Source organism: Paroedura picta, chromosome 4 (genome assembly GCF_049243985.1).
Source record: "Paroedura picta isolate Pp20150507F chromosome 4, Ppicta_v3.0, whole genome shotgun sequence".
NCBI classification, from domain to species: Eukaryota; Metazoa; Chordata; class Lepidosauria; order Squamata; family Gekkonidae; genus Paroedura; species Paroedura picta.
Genome location: NC_135372.1, coordinates 143,408,045 through 143,420,264, shown reverse-complemented (window position 1 = coordinate 143,420,264; position 12,220 = coordinate 143,408,045). Strand labels below are relative to the sequence as shown.

The 12,220-nt window shown below is 53.5% G+C and overlaps 1 protein-coding gene across 1 annotated transcript in view; it reads left to right on the top strand.

The window, feature by feature from the left end:
• NRSN2 (neurensin 2) overlaps positions 1-12,220 on the top strand; it is a 40,659-nt gene that overhangs the window by 12,726 nt on the left and 15,713 nt on the right. The gene's annotated exons all lie outside the window — the stretch shown is intronic.

The following is a 12,220-nucleotide window of genomic DNA, read 5'->3' as shown; positions in this document are numbered from 1 at the left end:
GTCAGGCTAGCCTGCGCCTTCCAGGTCATGATGACCCTCTGACCTCCAGAACATCCAGTCACCCCCAGCTTTGCTCAAGTCTTATAGCAGCAGCAGCAGCCCTGGACGCATGGACAGAAGGCAGCCTGCCACGAGCCCTTCCTTCATGTCATCAGGCCCTCTGGATCAGTGGTAGTCAACCTGTGGTCCTCCAGATGTCCATGGACTACAATTCCCATGAGCCCCTGCCAGCGTTCGCTGGCAGGGGCTCATGGGAATTGTAGTCCATGGACATCTGGAGGACCACAGGTTGACTACCCCTGCTCTGGATGGTTCGTGGATGTATCCATCATGGGTCACACTAAGTCAGCCCTGACTAATGGAATGGGCTGCAGGCATCAGGCCCTAAGGCACCACAGGACTCCTGATTGATTTGGCTGCCCCCCCCCCCGACTAACACGATGGCTCTCCCAGAATTCACCCCTCTGCCGGGAACCCTGGGAATTGTAGTACTGCGAGGCTGCAAGGAATTTCTTGCTGGACCAGCTTGGGCCCTTTGCAGAATGACATCTCCTCAGATTCCATGCCCTGAAGCCACGAGGGCTAAAGATGGGGAGCCTAGGGAGGCTGTCAACTTAGCACGAACAAAAAGACTTTCATTTTGGAACACTGCCATCCGCTTCACCTTTCCCAAATTATGAGGAGGGGGAGGGGGCTAAAGAGAAATTCTTCTCCCCCTCCCCTTGCTCTGTAGTTCTACTCTTGGAGATTCTTTCCCAGCCTTCTCGTTCCCGAGCGACAATTCTCAGGATTCAAAGAAAGCTACGACAATAAAACTGGGATTTGACTTGATTTGTCCACAGGAGGCATTTCCCTGCCTTTGAGCCTCTGTTGAGCTATCCCTGCCGGTCTTTTTTGGTGAGGGGGAGGCAGAAGCCCCCCGTCTCATCCCCATGGTGTATTCTTCCCCACGGAAGGCTTGCGTTTGCATTGCAAAGTGGGGAGAAAGGGCTCGAAGCCTCGGGGGGGGGGGGGGGGGGGCAAAATGGCTGCCAGACAGGTGGGCCGGAGGAGATGGGGCAGGGTGCATCGACTCCTCCAATCAGCTGCTTGCAGAGGCGGGGCTAAGAGTCTACCTGGAGAGTGGCAGGCCTGCTTGAGCAGCATGACTTGGCATGGATTGGTGCAAAGGGCTGCCACTCAAAGTGACCTGCTTTGGGCAAGAGAAGGTTTTCTGGCCCCAAGTGAAATCCTTCCCTACTTCCTCTATGGGACCTGTGTTCCTTTCTCTGGAATTTCCTGCACGGTATCCACACCAGGGCATTTTTAAGTCACCTCTGCCCGGGGTGGAAGAGAGGAATTTCTCTTCCCCCGCCTCCCCCCCCCCCCCCCGAAACTGAATTCACAAGTGGAAAGGCATCCTTTTTTTGACAATCAATACCAAACTTAGCAATATTTTTCTTTAAAACTCCAGAATAGGGTTGCCAGCCTCCAGGTGAGCTCTGAGAGTCCCCTGGAGAATTCGGCCACTTTGGAGGGTGGACTCTATGGCGTTAAAGCCGACTCAGGACCTTTCCCCTCCCCAAGCCCACCCCTAAGTCTCCAGGCGTTTCTCGACCTGGAGATGGCAACCCTATTGAAGTATGCTAGATCAGATGGCCAGGTATCTGGGCATTTGGTATATTCAGGTCGGGGGGGAGGGGTTTGCCTCTCTTTTTAAAAAGTTTCCCCCCTTAGAATTAACAGCTTTACATTCTCTGCTGGGGAGGGGAGAGAAAGGGGGGGAGATCGAGAGCATTGAAAACTTCTCATTGCTCATCAGAGAATCCCTTCGGAACTGTTTGGGACCTGTCTTCCTCCCCGCCCCCCCCCCCCCCAGCACATAGATTCCATGCGCAGGGGATTGCAGGCATCCCATGTGGGGCCGTTGCCCAGACCCTGCAGTGCTGTGCGCTCCGGCCAGTATTTTAGCAAGGCAATATCATGCACAGCTTAGCTAGACTCTGATTGAGCGGAATGCAGCAAGGCGGCCCAGGAGGACTTTAGTAACCCAGTTGCTCAGAGATGCAGAATCCGGCTGCCGGTTGAGCCCCTGCCTGCTTTCCACGCAAAGCTCTAGTGCTGAAATGGAAATGCTCCAAAATTTCAGCCTTGGCACATCTGCCCATAGCTGGCCTCGGCCTGTTTGTGTCCCTCCTGCCGCTCCCCTCCCTCCAAACAGCTGACCCTGGGCTTCCCTGAAGGAGTCTCCATTCTGCGTTTATTTTAGCCCCACTGATTGGCTAATTATATTTGCTAAACTTAGCAACCCTTCTGTGTTTCCAAATCTCTAGGCTCCCTCGGGCCGCTATATTGCCTGGGATGTTAATTGCTGGCAGCTGAGGATGCCAGTCGAAATCCGGTGGTTTAGGATCACAGAGCGGGAAGGGGCCTCCAGGGTCATCTAGTCCAACCCCCTGCACTATGCAGGAGATTCACAACGACCGGCCCAACAGCCTGCTTTTCTTTGGAAGCAGAGCTTCCTGCATGAGTAGGAAATGCAGCCTGTTAGTTACTTAGCGAGACAATGCACCTTAGTGCAGGTACCTGTGGAGCTGCCTTCTACTGAATCTGACCCTTGGTCCATCAAGGTCAGTATCGCCTACTCAGGCGGGCAGCAGCTCTCCAGGATCTCAAAGCAGAGGCCTTAGACAACCCCTTCCAACCTGGTTCTTAGAACTGGCAATGCCAGGGATTGAACCTGGGACCTTCTGCATGCCAAGCGGGCAGTCTTCCATTGAGCCACAGCCCCTCCCCAATACATGAAGCTGCCTTCTACTGACTTATACCCTTGGTCCATCCCGGTCTGTATTGTCTGCTCAGGCTGGCAGCTGCTCCCCAAGGTCCCCAGCAGAGGTCTTTCTGATCACCTGCTGCCTGGTCCGTTGAACTGGAGATGTCGGGGATTGAACCTGGGATGTATGAGCACGTGAAGCTGCCTTCTACTGCATCAGGCCTTTGGTCCATCGATGAGAGTATTGTTTACTCAGACTGGCAGCTGCCTTCCAGAAACTCAGGCAGAGAAAGGTCTTTCTCATCCCCTCCTGCCAGTTCTTTTGAATGGAGGTGCCGGGGATTGAACCGGGGACCTCCTGCATGCCAAGCAGAGGCTCTGCCGCTGTTTAATCACCTCTTAGGAGAAGCATGCTCCCTCTGGCCAAAAGGTTCCAACCAATGGGAATGGAACAGCATCCGAATGCTTAGCCGGCAGGTTCCCAGGTGCAGAACTGGGCGGAGGGGGCCTGGAGAAGGAGGAGAAGGAGAGGCACAGCTGCCTCTGCTCACGTCGGCCCACTGCACTGAGAATGAGTCTGTTCACAGCTTGGCCAAAAGAAACAGAGGGGTGGTTTTGACTGGAGCCCTGAGAGCATCTCCCCTGGAGCGGGGTGTATGGGCCCACATGCACCGCCTCCCCCCCCCCCTGTTGCTTCCCTTTAGGCACAGTAAGACCTTCCCCAGCGTAGCTCAAGAGAGGCTCAAAGGTGATTGGGTGGGTGTCGCTATCCCTTTCCACACTGCCCTTTGGCAGCAAAATTAGCTGGGGTGCAGCATTCCCATGCAAGAGATGGGGTTTCCTTTGTTTCTCTGCTGCAGAAGTGGGTGGGGGAGCTCCTGGAGATTTTGGGGGAGGGGAGATTACAAAGGGAGGGGCCTCAACTGGGTGTCATGCTGTGGAACCCATCCTCCAAAGCAGCCATGTCCCCCCAGGAGTGCTGATCACAGTCACTGGGGGGGTCAGTTGTCATCCTGTGACGATTTCTCCTGGAGGTTTGGCTATGTTCGTGGGGGGGGGGTGCGGGTTCCAGAGGGGGATGAGGTGGGTGGGTTTGCCTGCCGACCCCTGGCTGAGCTCTTCTGCTTTTGAGTTTTTTTGCAGCCCAGTGAAAATGGTGGTTGCAACTCAGGCCGTCCAGCTGAAAAATCTGGCATTGGAAGTCCAAATCCACAGAACCCCTGAGGAGCACGTCCGTCTTGCCTCCTCTGCCTGATTCCACCTCCTCCAACTGGGCAAGATGGACTCCTTTCCTTACTGCCTTGTCTGAGGTGGGGCTGCCCCCTTATCCTGTCCATCCATAGCTAGAGTCCTGGAGATTGGAGGGTGGGGGTGGGGTTTGGGTTGGGACCTCTGCAGGATGCCGTGTCATGGAGTCCGTCCTCCGAAGGACCCATTTTCTCTGGAGGGAGTGATCTCTGCAGCCTGGAGATAACGTGTAATTCTTGGCGGTCTCCAGGCCCCACCTGGAGGTTGCCAACCCTGCCCAGACGGCTTTCTCCTCTTTGTTCCCAGAGGGTGGGCCTCCTCCAATAAATCCGCCCACTCGGAAGTTTCATGATTGTACCCAGAAGCTCTGCCCCGCCCCAGTCTCAGAATTGTAGCGGCTGGCTGGGGTCGGGCACTCTGCACATGTCCTAAGGCACCCTTGCCTTTTAGCATTCCTTCGTCTCAGGGCTGAGCCCTACATGCCAGGTTGGCGTCCGGGGGCTTGCTCCGTACAGAACCCTCAAAGGGGGTGACCGCAAGTCTACGGAGCCCTCGCCTTGGTAAAGGGGCCACGGGAGCTTCGAGGAGGAGCGCGGGGCCGATCCGTTGCAGCCGGTGCTCACCCACGCACAGCAAAACTGTCCACAATGCCAGCTCTTCTGAAGTCTATGCCAGTATTCTGTTTCTAGCTCCAGTCCTGATCAGGGACTGGAGGTTTCCGCCTTGCCCTCACGGGCCATCTCTCTCTCTCTCTGTCTTTCTCTGTCTCTCTCCTTCCCCAAACCCACGGGGACCACTCTGGCCTCAAGTGCTATTCGAAATTCTACAAACTGTCAGGCAAAAAAAAAAGAAAGAATTAAAAAAAAAAAAAAAGCAATTCCTCAGGACCCAGAACTGGGCAGGCTCAAACCTGCCACGGTCTGACCAGAACCACGGAGATGGGGGCTGCCTCTTCAGGGGGGGCCTCCTGGCCTCTCTTCCTTCTGACTCTCAAGCACAAACATTCAAAATGCTTCCTTGTCATCCTCACTTCTCTCTGAGCAGTTTATATTTGGGGGGTGGGGTGGGGTGGGGGGGCCTTGTGTTCGTGAAGGGAGAAAAGGAACAAGAAAAAAAAAACGGTGCTCAGTTCACATGAAAACACGTGTGCAAATGTTCGTGCATTATGTCTGGCGCTTTCTTCCTCCCCTGACCCCGTTACTTTCTGCTGTGAATCCCTCCCTCTCCCCTCCCCTCCGCCCCCTCGCTGCCTGCCGTTCGCTTCCATGTATGTACGCGTGGGTGGGTGTGTGGTTTGTCGAATAATAATAAATTAAAATAGAATGAGAAAAAAAATATATATAAAAAGCTCTCTCAGGTACAAAACTCCACAGATTGTGGCCAGCAGGGGTCTGGGGGCACGGTCCCCCCCTCGCCCCGACCCTCCGAAACCTCTCCCAACGCTTTACAGTTCTTTCTGCAGGTGGCGAGGACTTCAGCAGCAACGAAGGCTGACGGATGACCTCCGCCTGCCCCAATGGGTTTCCTTCTTGGTAAATGTCGTGTTAGTGCTGACTGTGGTCTTGGAAAGAAATAGGCTTGTAGAAGGGGGGGAAACGGGAATTAATGGCACGGGACCCTGCCGTGTGGTTCTGTGACTCGTGCGGGAAATGGTGAAATGGTGGTTGTAACCTTGGAATAAAGTGTGTTCTTGGTCTGGAACTCCTGCCTGCGTCTCCGTCTCTCTCTCTCTCCGTCTACGGCCGTGCCCGTTTTCCACCTGTTTCCAAGCACAAGGTGGAGGAAGGGCATTGAAGAAGAAGAAGAAGAGTTGGTTCTTAGATGCCGCTTTTCCCTACCCGAAGGAGGCTCAAAGCAGCTTACAGTCCCATTCCTCTCCCCACAACAGACACCCTGTGAGGTGGGTGAGGCTGAGAGAGCCCTAATATTACTGAAGAAGAAGAGTTGGTTCTTATATGCCGCTTTTCTCTACCTGAAGGAGTCTCAAAGCGGCTGACATTCGCCTTCCCTTTCCTCTCCCCACAACAGACACCCTGTGGGGTGGGTGAGGCTGAGAGAGCGCTGATATCACTGCCCGGTCAGAACAGTTTTATCAGTGCCGTGGTGAGCCCAAGGTCACCCAGCTGGCTGCATGTGGGGGAGCGCAGAATCGAACCCGGCATGCCATATTAGAAGTCCACACTCCTAACCGCTACACCAAACTGAGAGGGAGAGAGCTCTAAGAGAACTGGGAGTGGCCCAATGCCACAGTCCTGATAGTGCTGTTCTCACCCAGCACTCCTGTTAGAGGTCTTTCAGCCCTGAAATGGGGAATCGAACCCGGCATGCCAGATTAGAAGTCCGCCCTCCTAACCACTGCACCAAACTGGCTCTCACCATTTGAGTCCCACCTCCTGCAACATGCACGAAAGCTGAACCTCAAAGCAGAGCTGTCTTCCTCCACCAGGGTTTTATGAAACCCTGGGGTTCCCTGAGGGCCCTGGAAGGGTTTCCTGATGGAGTGGGGAGTCAATTAATTTTTAATTGTATTTTTTAAGTCTGTTAAACATTTATCGGGTCATATGACCATATATATGAGCCTCTTGTGGTGCAGAGTGGTAAGGCAGCCGTCTGACAGCTTTGCCCATAAGGCTGGGAGTTCAATCCCAGCAGCCGGCTCAAGGTTGACTCAGCCTTCCATCCTTCCGAGGTCGGTAAAATGAGTACCCAGCTTGCTGGGGGGTAAACGGTAATGACTGGGGAAGGCACTGGCAAACCACCCCGTATTGAGTCTGCCAAGAAAACGCTAGAGGGCGTACCCCAAGGGTCAGACATGACTCGGTGCTTGCACAGGGGATACCTTTACCTTTATGACCATATATGTTCAGGTCAATCTGCCTCCCCCCCCCATCCCAAAATGGCCAGTGATGGGCCTGGAGGGGATGGGAAGGAGAGGACCCTTAGGTGGGTATCCTAAGGTTGTGCACTCCGGCCGCTTTGGCCATCACTGAAGCCCAAAGTGGCCAGTGGTGTGCCAGCCGGCGCCCGCATGCAGGTGCAGAGCCTGCACACAGACGCTGGCAGGCGCTCCACCACCACACTGCCCCTCCCTTCCGTGCTCCTTGCCACTTCAGGCCACAGTGACCGCCAAAGGGGCCGGAGCGCACCAGAACGCACAACCCTAGTGTGCACAGTTATGCTTCCCAACCGTTTTCTGCACAATCGCATCACATTGGGGGTTTCTTGAAGGATGTTTCAGGAGTTTCTCAAGGGTAAAAAAGTTGAGAGGCTCACTCAGAGAGGGATTAAAATGTGGAATCTGCCGTCCGAGGATGCAGTGGTGGCCACAGGAGAGAATGGCTTTCAAAGGGGACTGGAGACATTTGTGGAAGATAAGTCGCTCAGTGGCTACTAGACACAGTAAATGAGAGGAACCTCCATCTTCGGAGGCAGTCAATATCTGGATCCCAGAGCCAGGAGGAACACCAGGGAAAGGCCTCGGCCTCTATGCCCTGTTGTAGAGGGAGCCAGCGTGGTATAGGGGTTGCGCCAGAACTGGGTTTGGTTCCCCACTCTTGCACATGAAGCTTTCTGGGTGAACTTGGGCCAGGTGCAATTCTCTCTGAACGTTCACTGCCCCAGGAGCCTCACAAGGTGCCCATTGTGGGGGGAGGAAGCCGGGGACAAACAGTAGAGGTAGAGAAAACTTGAGGTAGAGAAAACGTACTGTTCTTTTTGGCCCATCAGAGGAACTGGCTGGCTAGTGTGTGAGCCAGGAGGCTGGACTGGATGGACCTTGATTGGTCTGATCCCACTGGGCACTTGTGAAGGTCTCAGCTTCTCTGCCCTGTTGTTGGCCCTGCAGAGGAACTGGCTGGCCCCTGGGTGAGACGGGAGGCTGGACTGGAGGGACCCTCCCTGGCCTGACCCAGCAGGGCTCTTCTGAGGGTCTTCTCAGGGGAAGGCCTCACCTCTCTGCCCTGTTCTTGGCCCTCCAGAGGAACTGGCTGGCCACATTTGAGACAAGAGGCTGGACTGGATGGATCCTCATTGTTCTGACCCAGCAGGGCTCTCCTGATGTTCTTAGGAAGGCCTCGGCCTCTCTGCCCTGTTCTTGGCCCTCCAGAGGAACTGGCTGGCCACATCTAACCTATTTTTCTGCTGGTCAGTTGGCATAGCTTGTGACAAGGCAACCAAGGACGAAAAGGGAGGAGGGTACCAAAATGGAAGGGCACAACCCAGAAGAAAAACGATTTTGCAGTGAGGGGGGGAAAGACATTTAACTGTCTTTCATACAAAGACCCCCAGGCATATAACAGGCTGTTTTGTCAGAGAACCGGTCAAAGCAGACCCCAGTTGGCGCATCCTGAGAGCACCAAGTTACGGCTGAGAAATCCTGTCTGTGGGAAATTCGACCCCAGAGCTGCCTGGTCAAAGCTGGACACTCCGTCAAGGTGGTTGGCCTGTGCATTCCCCCTGATCAGATGACCTTTTGTTTCCTCAGTAGGAAGGAGTGCTGCCCAGCACATCCAGCCCCCCTCTTCCTGCACACCCCGCTGCCCTTTTGGCCACCTTACCCTTCCCGCCCACGCCAGCCGTGGCTTCCTCAGGCGGAGAGCAACACTGCCCAGGCCCAAGGTGGTGGGGACACCTGGTGGTCAGCAGAGTGATGGAACTGTCCACGTTGACCGGGATAGCTTGATGGAGGGGCCTCCTCAGAGCCGGCGTGGTCTCATGGTTAAGAGTGGCAGCCTCTAATCTGGAGAACTGGGTTTGGTTCCCTGCTCCTCCCCCACATGCAGCCAGCTGGGTGACCTTGGGCATGTCCCAGTTCTCCCAGAGCTCTCTCAGCCCCACCTGCCTCACAGGGTGCTTGTTATGGGGAGGAGAAGAGCAGTAAAAAGCGGGGCATAAGAAACCAGCTATTCTTCTTCAGGCAACTTCCTGTCCTAAACATTTTGGATTTGTGGTGCCAAGTCAAGATCTTCATCTGAAGCGGGGAGAAATGAAGGCAAAACCAAGCCTTGAACCACAGGAAAATAGAAGGAGGCTGGATTTCAACATTCCCAAGTCTCTCAGCCTTTCCTCAGAGAGCTTGGTCCCCAGGCCCCGGATCATCCTTGTCTCTCCCTCCTCTGCACCTTCTCCGTTTTGTCCACGTCCTTTATTAAATGAGGCCTCCAGATCTTCACACAGGACTCCAGGTGGGGTCTGGCCCATACACTGGGACTATGACATTTTTGTGATTTTAATGTGACGCCTCTTTTGATACAGCCCCAGAGTGCATTTGCCTTCTTTACTGTCACATCACACAGTCAGCTCATATTTAGGTTATAGGTCTACAAGTACCCCAAGATCTCATCCATACACGCTGCCAGCTAGAATAGTACCTCCCATCCTGCATGCATGCTTTACATTTTTGTGACCCAGATGGAGAACTCTGCACTTCTCCTTACTGAATTGCACCTAATTTACCCACTTTCCCAACATGTTCAGATCTCGCTGAACACGTTGGAAACTAGATCATCCAGTGAACTATAATACAGTGTGGGAATTTGGAACTGGGTCTCCCAAATTGTGCTTCATCACATTAACCGGGGGGTCTCTGAATGTTTTTAGTCAGCAGGCTCCTTTATAATTCTAATGAAGGGTGGTGGGTGCAGCCACAAAATGGCTGCCAGGGTAGGCGGAGCCAAGCACAAATGGTTGCTGCTGAAGGCGGAGCCAGCCACAAAACAAGGTCATGCATGGCTGTTAGTAAGCCTTCAAAATTTCAGACAAAAGTTCTGCTTCATAGGATGACTTTTCAAACAATTGTATTATTTCAAATTGTTTTCTTGAATATCCACACAACCACACAGTCAAGATCCTTGTGCTGCAGGAACAAATGTTGCACTTCTTAAAAATGTACACAGCCAATCAAATGTCCAATCAAGTCCCACTGGGGAAAAGCTCCCATGGATCCAACCACTTTCTAAAAATACTTGGTACCATGTTTGTCCCCTCCCCAGTCCTTGTTTAAATGTAAAATGAATTTAAATGGGAAGTTCATAGAATCCTAAGCATCCAGGATAAGGATCTGTCCAGCCGCTGCCTGAAGGTGGCCAGTGAGGGGGAGCTCCCCACCTCCTGAGGCAGCGCATTCCTCTGCTGAACTAGACTCCTAGAAGCCTAGAGTGGGAAGGGGCCATGCAGGCCATCTAGTCCCACCCCTGCTCAATGCAGGATCAGCCTCAAGCATCCAGGAGAAGGATCAGCCACTGCTTGAAGACGGCCAGTGAGGGGGAGCTCCCCACCTCCTTAGGCAGCCCATCCCACTGCTGAACTAGACTCCTAGAATCCTAGAGTGGGAAGGGGCCATGCAGGCCATCTAGTCCAACCCCCTGCTCAGTGCAGGATCAGCCTCCAGCATCCAGGAGAAGGGTCTGTCCAGCCGCTGCTTGAAGACAACCAGTGAGGGGGAGCTCCCCACCTCCTGAGGAAGCCCCTTCCACGGCTGAACTAGACTCCTAGAATCCTAGAGTGGGAAGGGGCCATGCAGGCCATCTAGTCCCACCCCCTGCTCAGTGCAGGATCAGCCTCAAGCATCCAGGAGAAGGATCTGTCCAGCCGCTGCTTGAAGACGGCCAGTGAGGGGGAGCTCCCCACCTCCTTAGGCAGCCCCTTCCACGGCTGAACTAGACTCCTAGAATCCTAGAGTGGGAAGGGGCCATGCAGGCCATCTAGTCCCACCCCCTGCTCAGTGCAGGATCAGCCTCAGGCATCCAGGAGAAGGATCTGTCCAGCCGCTGCTTGAAGACGGCCAGTGAGGGGGAGCTCCCCACCTCCTTAGGCAGCCCCTTCCACGGCTGAACTAGACTCCTAGAATCCTAGAGTGGGAAGGGGCCATGCAGGCCATCTAGTCCCACCCCCTGCTCAGTGCAGGATCAGCCTCCAGAATCCAGGAGAAGGATCTGTCCAGCCGCTGCTTGAAGACCGCCAGTGAGGGGGAGCTCCCCACCTCCTTAGGCAGCCCCTTCCACTGCTGAACTAGACTCCCAGAATCCTAGAGTGGGAAGGGGCCATGAAGGCCATCTAGTCCACCCCCTGCTCAGTGCAGGATCAGCCTCCAGCATCCAGGAGAAGGATCTGTCCAGCCACTGCTTGAAGACCACCAGTGAGGACCGCCAGTTGAGAAAAAGGACCCCCCCAAAAAAAAAACCTGGGCCTTTCTACATGCCATAAATACAGTGAAAGGCTTACCTGCTGCATTTTTGGCATTTCACATGACATCACCAACATCCAGCATCCAAGCAGCAAACTGCTAGCAACATTCTCCATTTTAAAGCGCTAGCTGGGGAATCACATAAAGTGGATTCCCCAAGCTAAAAAAAAAAAGCTAGAGGAGAGCAACCAGCAGGCAACACGCTAAAGAACTGTATGAAGGCGAAGAAGCACTATGTCCGCCTCCAATGTCCTGCCCTCGCCCCCACCTCCCTCTCCTCCCAGGGCCAGTATTTTTTTCAAGCAAACTGCCTGGAGCAAGGAATAGGTGTACAAGCGTGCAGGCAAAGCAAAAATAAAATTAAAACTAAATAAAATTCCCCCCAAGTAGTCACACAAAGCATGCCTCTCCAAAGTCCCCCTCCCCCAAATGAGGAACGAAATTAATTTTTAAAGAGTATCAAGACTCATGAGTCCATAATGCATGGCATTCAAAAAGCACTGCGCACCTATGATTAGGTGCATAGGTCTTGCAGCTCAACAAAGAAGGTTTGAATTTTATAAAATTAGTGGGCATTGCGGGCCAATTAAAAGGTTGAGGAAGGGGATTGGTTGCCTGGCTTGATTGACAACAGAAGAGAGCCATGCGTGTTGCTCTCTTCCGACATTTCAAGCAAGCATGCAGAGTACAAGGAGGACGAAAAGGCAGCAGACGGAAGCGAGACAGGCAGAAGGTGAGGAATGGCCGGGGGCACGATTATTTTTATCGTGTAACACTATTTTTTAAGATGTGTGGAAAAGCTCCCTGTTTCCTTCCCTTTCTCCCCCCTCCCTTTTTTTGACACACTCTCCATGTTTTTCCCACATTATAGTTTACAGCTGTCAAAAAGATCTTTAAACTATACCGCAGCGTTGCCAGGTAGTGAGGAATTGATCTAATTTAAAGCATCACTATGTAGAACACACAAGCAGATAGGATCTGAGGGGGTAGGGACGTGAAATAACCCACCGTGGAATAAATTAAAGTCCCTTTCTAAC